Genomic DNA, 11,008 nt, shown 5'->3' on the forward strand with positions numbered 1-11,008 from the left:
CCCCCCTCTATTTTTTGTTGAAAAAAACAAACTGTAACTTCTTCACAGTTTTTCGACTCTTCTTTATATATTATATATAATTATATATATATATATATATATATATATATTTTCACCTCGACTTTTTCCTTATATTTTTTTTTATTGTTTTTCAAGTTTTCATTTATTTTTAACTTCATTTACTAAGTAAACTATAAAAAGTAGTAAGCTTTTAGAAAGAAAAAAAAATAGCTTGAGCACTCACAACCATCAAATACTGATTCGCCATGGCATAGAAACAGGTTGGAGCTTCACACTGAGAATCATTTGTCAAACCAACAGGGAACCATTTCCTAACTACACGATGAGCATAAAGGATCCCGCCCAAATACTTTTCCTTTCTCTGTGCTCCCCAAACGACTTGAAATTCACGTTTTTTTAAGGCAGGAATCAAGGATTCCGGTGCCGGAGTTGGTATCGGCGACGGCGAACCTTTCGTGTGCCTCTTGTGCGGTGGAATGTAAGACATGCCTCTCACTATGATCAGTTGCTGCCCTGCTGCTCGACGGACTGTTCAGTTCTATCTGCACATTTTTTCTTAAACTAAAATACAGGAGTATCAAATTAAACACGTTTTGGCCATGAAAAGAAAAACTCACTATTTGAAATTTTCAAAATAAATTTTGAAGTTGAATTTGTTTTTAGTTGAAGTTATGTTTGTTCAAAGTTTTTGTAATTAATATTTAGAATCTAGATGTTGTTGTAAATATATATTTATGTTGATGTTCATAACTTCAAAGTGTAATTACACCATAATGTATAGTAACTCCCTCACCTTCATAATCTCCCCCCTTGATATTTCTTCATAACTTACATGGTTAATATCTCCATAATTTTCATGGTTAATGTCATGTTTATGGCTAACCTTTGTACTGTAAATAGAGATATTGGAGTTCATATTGGATACATTGAAGATTTGAAGAGCACTTGAAAAGTATGGGAACACTTGAATACTTGGAAGAATAAGAAAAGTTGTCATCTTTTGTCTCCCTATTTCTATTACTCTCATCTTTTATATTTTTTGTCTTATTTTGCTTTAATTTTACAACACGTTATCAGCACGATTCTCCAATTTTTCAAATAAAGTTTCAACTTGATTCTTTCCACCCGTGATAAGGAAAGGTAAAAGTAAGATATGTAATTTCTCCAAGTTAGTTGCTTACTCGAAAAAAATAAGTTATTGAGTTATGTGTCATAAACATATTGAATGGATCATCATTATTGGTTACTTTTGTACCTCTTTATTTTTCATAATCTAAACATTTACTTGTTGAGTTATTAATATATTATTTGTACTAACAAAGCTTGTTTTGTGGTTATTTTTAAAACGGTTAGTAAATTATGTTAATCTTCGTAACAATATTGAGAAGGATTGTTAAAATGTAGTAATTTATTTTAACTTGAGACTTCTATATGGTTCCAACATGTTGTTTTAATTAATTAATTTTGTTCATTTTTCTTCTATTTTAAGTCAAATTCAGATTACATTTATGGTATTCGATATTTATTTTTTGGTAACGCATACATAACTATAAAAATTCATATGGAACGCACGTGTCAAGCACATGCTCAAAACTAGTATAATAAAAATACAAATTTGTTTTACAATTTATTTTTTTTATATTCGTTAATATTTGTCCTTTTTCATAATTTGACACTTAAAAACACTTTAAAAAAATTAGTCAAACACAATTTGCTCAAAAGCACCCAAGAGCATTTTTCAATTGGATTAACCGAACACAAACTTTTTTTTAAATCAGACTTAGGACGCCGCAGTCCTTTTTATTGAAACAAAAGGTCAGCAAGCCCATGAAAAAAAAAACACAACAAAAAATGTTTACAACCCGCTCAGCCCAAATGAACTGAATTAGCTCTATTAAAACAAGACCTTACGAAGTAGGGTTTCTTAATATGTTCCTCAGGTTTTCCTTCTTCATTTCGTTCACTCCGCCGCTGAGGATGTTTTGTTTGTAATTTCCCAACTCCAACTTCAATCTCCTCCAATTGTGGGTGATAACCCTTCTCCATCTCCAAGTGATTTAGATTTCGATGTTCAGCTTGCAAAGATATATTTCTTTTTTTCTTGTTCTCTTTTCTTTTCTTGTCGACCACTGACTTCTTCCTTTGTTCAGGTGTCCCATTCGGTGTAGATCCATGAGCTTCTGGAAAGCTTTCTAGATGGTTTAAACCTAACATTTCAGCAATATACCCTTTGATTTTTATTTTGTATCCCCCTCACCTCATTTTTCTGATTATATACTTGATCCTCTTCCCCAGAGATCTAAGATGAGGGGACTCAAGGAGAGTCATTGACGCCAACTATCGTTCATACAAGATTCATACTAGATGTGATCAATCTCCCTCTCTCATACACATGATCATGGACTTGAGGAATTCGTAAGTCATCTCTTGTTTAACCCCTTTATGTATATTTTTTAATTATCTATTATTTGTCTTTATATATATACATAAGAAAGATTCCCCACACTTACTCGCATTAAATATAGGATATTTTTCATGTGCTCAATGCGTGCAAATAATTTTATGTGTGAGGCTATGTAATTTATATTTATGTCAATTTATCCATACACTTGTGAAATATGAAATGGATTGTTCAAGGGAAATTCACCCAGACATTTGTAAAATAGAAAGTGGATTGTTCTAGGGAATTTCACCCAGACAGACCTGAAATATAAAGCGGATTGTTCGACGAAAAAGATCTATCTATATTGATAGTGATCCGTCGCCTTGAAGTTTTTGCCGCATCTATTTTATGCCCTCTTGTAGTGATTGGTTAGGATAGGCCGGTTAGAACCTCTCTGCAGTTCTTGATTCTGATTGAACTATGGAGAATCAATATTTTTTGGCGACTGAAGAAGAACTGAAGTAGATTCTTTCAATTGAGATTCGCCAAAAATATACAAATAGTAATCCTTGACATATCAAGCGTGCGAGGGAAAACGTGTATCTATATTGATAGTGATCAATCACCTATAAGTCTCTGTCACAACTATTTCCTTCCCGCTTTGAGAGATTGGTCTAACTAGGCCAATTAGAACTTCTCTGTAGTTCTCAATTCTGATTGAACTAGGGAGGTTCAAATTGTAGCAGAGCCAAAGGTGATTCTTTTAATTAAGATTCACCCAAAAAATATATATAATAGCCCTCGACCCCTAATGTATGACCTCCCCGTTTGGACTGCAGATGTAGGAAGGCGGTCTACCTGCTAATCAAACTGCATTATATGTGGATAAAAGAATGTTAATGAATTCATTTTGCGGAGAAATCAATGTTTTACTTTACAATTTTCGTTCGATGAAGGAGTAAAGAGTCGTAGCGATATCAGCACGGTATTCTGATTTACTTATATAATTTATTTATTGTTTTTTTAAATTACTTGTATATCAAAAAAATCAAATTTGAAAAGTTGATCTAACACATATTCTATTGACTATTAGTTAGAAAATAGACAATATTAATTATATCATAATCTATAAAAAAATAATTAATTATCTTATTTGTATTTAATATGTATCATATTGTATAAATCTAAATAATTATTGTTCAAGAATAATATTTTAACAATTGAAAAAATCCTAATGATCAATGTTTGAAAAATGTGAAAGACATATTTTCTGTTTTTTGTATGACTAATGTTTTATCATAAGATGAAATGTAAATTTAATTATTTCAAGCATCACCAAACAAGACAAATAAAAATAAAGAAGTTCATATATACTATTTATTTCAATTTTAATATAGTTTTTTTTATATATAAATGTAAATAACACAAAAATACTGAATTGAGATGAATTAGTACAAGAGTACCTTTAGCAGAAAAAGGTAGAAAACACTAAATATAAGGCACATTACTGCAATTATTTAAAGTATTATAACATTACATACGAAATTTCTAGCCTCATTTTTTCTTTATGATAAACTCAATATTGCACAAAATGTGAATAAAAAAGAGTTAAATGCTACCATTATGTACAAAACTGGATTCAATCATGTACTATTTTATTGGCTTCATGATTATAATTCACAATTTTCAAATGTCTTGACATAAACAAGCGATGTCAAGATAATCGTCATAGTGCTCAGAAAAAGTAGTAGGGATAAAATAATTGCGAGCTACAAAAGCTCATTCAACCTACTCACCTAATATTGTGCTTGATCTATAGCCTTCATGATGTCTTGCTGAACTTTTTCACCAAGTATTTCAAATATTTTGACAGACCTTTTCACCCCTCCTCCTTTATTTTGGATCTCTTGCAAGAGCCTTTTAGCTTTTTGAGTCGTTTCTCTGCTGCTAAGACCTTATTTTTTTCTACCAAGTCATGTTTAGTTACTTTAGACACAATCATGGTAGTCTCTCTTAACTCCATTAGATAGGAAGACTTTTTCTCCATATCTTCCTCTTCAGAAATCTTACCAAGATATTGCAGCAGCCAAGTTATCAAGCTTGCCATCCACGATATCAGAGAGAAAAGTTCTCATAGCTTTGATGAAAGAAAAACTAGTGATGTTAGTTTTTCTTTCATTAAAGCTATGTTAACTTTTGTCTTTGATGTCGTGTATGTCAAGCTTAATGTAACTTGGTTGCAACAATATCAAGATGAAATTTTTAAAAAGGAAGATATGGAAAAAAATCTTCCTATTTGATTGCGTTAAACGAGTCTACCCTGCTTGTCTCTAAAGCAACTAAGATAGACTTGGAAGAAAGGAATAAGGAGGTCTTAGCTGTAGATAAACGACTCAAAAGGTTGAAAAATGCTTGCAAGAAGCCCAAAGTCGAGATAGAGAGATGAAAAGATCTACCAAAGTATTTGAATTATTGGATGAAAAATTCAGCAGGGCACCATAAAGACTAGAGATCAAGCACAATATTTGCTAAGTAGGTTGAATGAGTTTCTGTAGCCCGCAACTATTTTATCCCTACTATTTTTTTAAAACATTATAGACAATTGTGAATGATCCTCACAAAGTTGACAAGATGACACATATAAATTCAAGTTTCACCGCATCAAGTGGGTAAGACATCGTGTTAAAGTCTCGATGCATCATGATAATAATATGTTAAGGTCAAGTCACGTTGATTTATGAGATACAACTTCTTTATATGGATAAAATATTGGGTTTAAGTCCTAATGCACCATAGTGATTATATGATGATTAAGGCAAAATAATATACTTTTGAATAAAAGTCATGAAATTTGTCCAATTAATTACTCCATTCTCGTATGTGAATATGGTAGCATGACATAATATGTCTGAAAAATGACAAGTGGTTGAATGTATGAATATTAGTGTTGTAAAATGTTAATGGACATTATTGTGGTAATTAAAAGGAAGAACATTATGGGTTCTTAAGATGGTCCGTCAAATGTGAAGATAATTTTTGGTTATCAAAAGTGGTATGAAAGGTTATTGGCCAGATTGTTGTTGGTACAAAAGTTTTGTAAATCCTCCATCAAAATAAAGGAATACAAAGTGGTAGTACATTTAACCTTTTAAAGTGATGTTGAGGCGGGTCACATAAATTTGATAATGCCAAAACATGACAATGAGTTTCTAATAAAAATTTATGGAGCATGTACAAATGATTATGGTCTATTTCTTGATAAAAATGTGATTTGTGTTCATATAGACAACGATATGTTCATGTATGGTTGGATAAATGTCACATCTCACCTCTACGGAAGGTTTGAGAGATTGAAAATAAATATTTTGACATAAATTGTCATTTGGTCATATACTTTGAGTACTACACAAATGTTGTGGCATGTTATGAACTATCGAAGGACAAAAGAAATAAATAATTCTTTCCTATAAAGATTGTGGTCATGATCAAAATAAATACTATTGTGTGGCAACACAAATTTATCATTGGTTATCAAGAAATAAGTATTGCATGTAATAATTTTAACCATGACAATAACAATAATAATTTTCTCCTTGAAGGAGATGGTCACTATAAGAATGTTGTTGTGAAATTTGTGGTAGTACACAAAATTAATTGAGAGTTTCGAAAGGAATAATTTATTACTATCCGGAGGAATGAAATTATTCATAATATTGAGGTTGTAGTAAGTCTCAAAATAAACTTTTTAAGTTTCGGAGGAATTGAAAAGAAAAAATTATTATATTGAGACTATAAATTATGAGAAGATTTAATATCTTCAAATTACTACAACAGAAGTGAGTTATAAATATTTACGTATAAGATAACCCATTTTTTCCTCCTGTTTGTTGTATACATATATGAGCATGATGATGGAATCATATGGAAAAGTAAACTAGAAGTTTACTAGAATAAATATCATTTGGACAGGTTGGACATTCCGGTTCAAATGTGATGCAAAAGAAATTCAGAATTCATGTGGCTATATGTTGAAGAAATAAAAGATTCTTCAAGAATTCTCTTGTGTTGCTTGTTCTCATAATGAAATGATCATTGTACCAGCTAAGATTGAAATTGTTTTTTCTGAAATTATTTGAAACATATAAAAAAGTGAATTTGGATCCGTTCACCTGTCATGTGGACCACTTACTATTATGATTTAATAGATGAATCTATGGTATGGTCACATGTACGTTTGTTATCAACTTACAAATTGATTTTTGTAAGGTTGTTTGCTCGAATTGCTAAATTAAGAGCACAATTTCAAATTATAAAATTATGTTGATAATGCTAGTTGGTTTAACAGAAATTGTATGCCTCCAATTATAGCTAGACCATTGCTTTTGAGAACAAAACTCTCAAATAAAATTTGGTATGAGATGAGTTTATTTAACATGTACGTATCAAGCCAACAAAGTTCTCCCATCACAATTGGACCAAATCATTTCCATCTAAAAAATTGATGTGTGCACATATGATTTTATTGCTCCATCACGCACAAAGATGGATCCCCAAATGAGGTTGGGGGTAAATGTTAGATTTCCTAACATGGGGGGCGAGGGGGGGGGGATATATGATTAGCAGCTGAAAATTATGTGTGGGGTGAATTATTTATATCCTCGTTAAAAAATGTGAATGTAACACCACAAAAATTTCTAAGTTAAGACCCGAACTATTCTTCATTTATATGTAAGGTCGTATTAAGTGATTCTTAAATTGCTCATATGTGTAAAGGTCAGTATTTAGTGTGGAATGGATTTGGATATGAATTAAGATCACTAGAACCCCCTAGCACAAAGTTGAGTTGAAAGTTTCCATCTCGATTATGTTTTGATGTAAGATTCTACTTGGGGTCAAATTCAAACAATCATATCTCTTAGAATATAAAGAGTTACGTGGACCATAACCTGCCAAATTAAAGGTATTTTAACCTTCTTTCTAACTCCACCAATTTCGCAAAAATTTGAGTTTTGATTAAAAGGTTATGACCATTTTAGTAACCTGATACAGTAATGTAGTAACGAATTAGCCGACGGGAAAACATTAAAAAGGGTCGTTCTGTCTTTTTACCTCTAAGAAAATTCTAAACAAATTTCTTGATAAATTAAAGGCCCAAAATAATTAGATTTCCATCTCTTAATCCCTCATTCTCTTCTCTCTCAAACCCTAAGGCAAAACTCTTAGAGAAAATCGAAGTAGAAGACTTCCATTCAAGATTCTTTCAATCTTTTTTTCAAGATTCTTCATCAAGTTAAGTCCTTCTCCAAGATTTTCATTCTTTCCAACTCAAATTCCTCCATACAATTATGAATCACTAATAAAAATTATAATTCTTGGTCATAGATATTTCAAGAAACTAATTCAAGAATCTCAAGAAAGGTTTTCTTGATTGTTCTCCTTCAAGCTAGGGTTTCAAATCTTCTAATCAAGTTCTTCTTCAAGATTCTTCAAGAACCACGTTCTTTCAGGCATGTAAGGCTATTCATAGTGATGGACTGAGTTCATCCTCACGCCCTACATCTCAATCCAGTCAGTAAAATTTTAATCGAAGGCTATACCCTTAGTTTTGAGGAATCTTCAGATGAGCTTGGTTGAGTTTTGAGTTCTATTCCTAATGGTTGAGTTGTTATATGTTACGCATCGAGATTCTCGAGTTGATTCATTCATGTCTATATTTCAGCATGAACCCTATTAATTGAGTATTCTTGAGATGAGTAGTATCGTTGAGTTCTGAGTATTGAATTTTCTATATTGTTATTGGGATCCTTTAGTAGATTCGTTCATGTCTATATTTCAGCATGAAACCCTATTTTGAATTAGAAATTTTGAGAATCTTTTAAAATCAACATTTGTGTTTTAAACTGAGTTTTTGAGGAAGTAAAGAGGAGTTTGAGAAAGAGTAAAAGGGAATTAAGTATTTCCCAAATGTTTCATTTTTACGTGAAGAAAGAGAGTATTAATTTGAGAAAAGATAAACTTTGATTTCTGAACGAGTTTATGAGTTCATATATATTTCAAAGCAATTAACTCTTTTAAGAAGGGTTTGAGCAATTATCTCAAACCAGAGAAAGAGAATGTTTCATACATTTGAGCATGAGTATATATATTATTGGTAGTAGTATTGAGCACCGATATTAGGATGGGTTCAGAAAACTCAAAATTCTCATAAACCATGTCTTGCCAACATGGGTACATGATCATACTTTTTAGATGAATCCTTATTGCTTAGTGGATCCACTTAGTTGAGAGGTTCTATACCCCGGCACGGTATATGACATTTCTGGTAGCGTGGGCGATACATTGTATACTTTACCATGAATTCATGCACAAGAATCGTCTTCAAGAGTTGACACAACGATCATCCCTAGATTGTCCTGTTAATCACACTGTCAATGTAGAATCCCAACTTGTGCCCTCTATAAATAAAATGTTTTGGATGATGGGGTTCAGTATACCTCTCCTAGCACATTTTCTCATCTAAAGGTTGTAGAGAAGGACGCCGCAAAAGTTGCTTTGATTGGCTTTAAAGAAAAGATGAAACCTTAGGGATGCTCTATATCTATTAATAGTGAGGTATGTTGTTTAGTTTTATAAGAGAGTCTAAATGAATTGTATCTTAGTTTCTTGGTGATTTTCTCAATGGGACACTCGTTTTTAAGGCATTTATAATGTCTTAACATTTTACTATTAATTAATCCATCAACTACAGCTCAATTCCCACTATATAGGGTGAGTTATATCCTCATGGTTGTTTCTACACTATTTTGTCGAACGGGTATCTCTAATCTACTTGTATCTCCATACACATGTAAGTTCCTGACCAGAATGAAATACTTTAGATAAAGTAATTAAGATTAAAAGAGTGAGAGTGAGGGTTGGGGATTTGAGAGAAAAGAGGAGAAGAAGAGGAGAAGGAAAAGAAGAAGCAAGGTTCGTGGAGATCGCCGTGGATTTCGTCGGGGGTGATACCTATTAAGGTATGTGAGTTCATAGTGTTGGGTCAGTTCTTAACCCCACACGCTAAACTCTTTTTAATTCCGAGAAAAGATTGGTTGTGTTGTTGAATTCTTGTGGTTGTTCTTGTTGAAGTTTGTGGTTGTGTTGGTTAAAGTTTGTGGTTGTGTTGTTGAAGTTTCTTGTTGGTTTGGTGCATGTTCCCGGATGGAATTCTGAGTTGAATCTATTGTATATTGAGGGTTTTGATGATTCTATGTGATTGGGGAAGAAACCATTCGATTTTAGGCGAAATAAGGTGAGAAATTGAGAAAAGAAACTTGCTGAAATTTCTGGGTTGGGGGCCTGGCGCGATGCGCCTGCCAGAGCGCCCCAAACCCACTTCTGAAGTTTAAGGGATGGCGCCCCGCACCACCCATAGCGCCAGGGTCGCCTACCACATCCAGTTTGTCGTCGGTTGCCCCGTTTGAGTTCATTTAAAGTGCACCTTCACTCCTTTTCGATTCTAACTACTCTAAGCTACTTCTAAACACCTATAAATCACTCCTAACATGATCAAAATTTAGAACTCATAATTCAAATTCAAGGTAGGGTTGAGAGTTATGTTTTGAGAATTCTTTCGAATATTCTAAGAAAATCCCTTTGAGTCTTTTTGAGGAGTCTTCTACAATTCTAGTAACTTGTTTCAAGACTCGAGCAAGTGAGTAAGAGAATGAGAAGTGTCGTATACATGAGTTCCATGTTGCTTGTACACCTTCGAGTCAAGTCGTTCATGCCCATAAATTTCTGCATGAACTCCATAAGTTGAGTATTTATGAGAGGAGTAATATCTCCATGTCCTAAGTCTTAAGTATTGAGTTCAATCTATGGTTATTGAAAACCTTGCATTGATTCGTTCATGCCCACAATTCGACATGAACCATATTTTAAGAAGTCTTTTACAAATGTTTAAACCTTGTTTTAAGACTTTAAGCTTTTGAAAGTTAAGTAAAGAGTCTCAAGTTTCAAGTTAAGTCAAGAGCATAAAGTTGAGTTCATTTCTCAAAGTTATTAGGGAACTAAGTATTCCTAAAGAAGTTTATAAATGTTTTTACATTTAAGATGAGAGGAAATTGAGATTTCCAAAAGAGTTTTGAGCGGTTTTGAGTACTATCTCTTTTAAGAAAAAGATGAGTTTTGCGAAAGAGTTTCTAAAACATGATTAGTATGACAATCGAGCATGTCATCAATGTTTAGACAGCATGGTCTCGAGCTATACCATCAATGTTTATGCAGTATGACTTCCCGATGTCATCAATGATCATATTAATACATGGTTTTGATATGTTTTTTTTAGAAAGAGTTTTCAAGAGCAATTACCTCTTTTAAGAGAGTAGCTTTGAGCAATTTTCTCAACTTAAGAAAGATGTGTTTAAAACACTTATGAATTAAAGTATTTTTGGGAGTAGTCTTGAGCAGCGAGTTGGGGACACGAGTTCATATTAGCTCAACTCTCCATAAGAACCATGTAGCCAAACATGGGATTTAACGGGTCATACTTTTCAAATGATCACAAAAGTTAAGCTAGTGGATCCACTAAGTCAAAGTTAAATATATGACGGCAAAGTATAG

Source organism: Solanum tuberosum, unplaced genomic scaffold, assembly GCF_000226075.1.
Source record: "Solanum tuberosum cultivar DM 1-3 516 R44 unplaced genomic scaffold, SolTub_3.0 scf00018, whole genome shotgun sequence".
NCBI classification, from domain to species: Eukaryota; Viridiplantae; Streptophyta; class Magnoliopsida; order Solanales; family Solanaceae; genus Solanum; species Solanum tuberosum.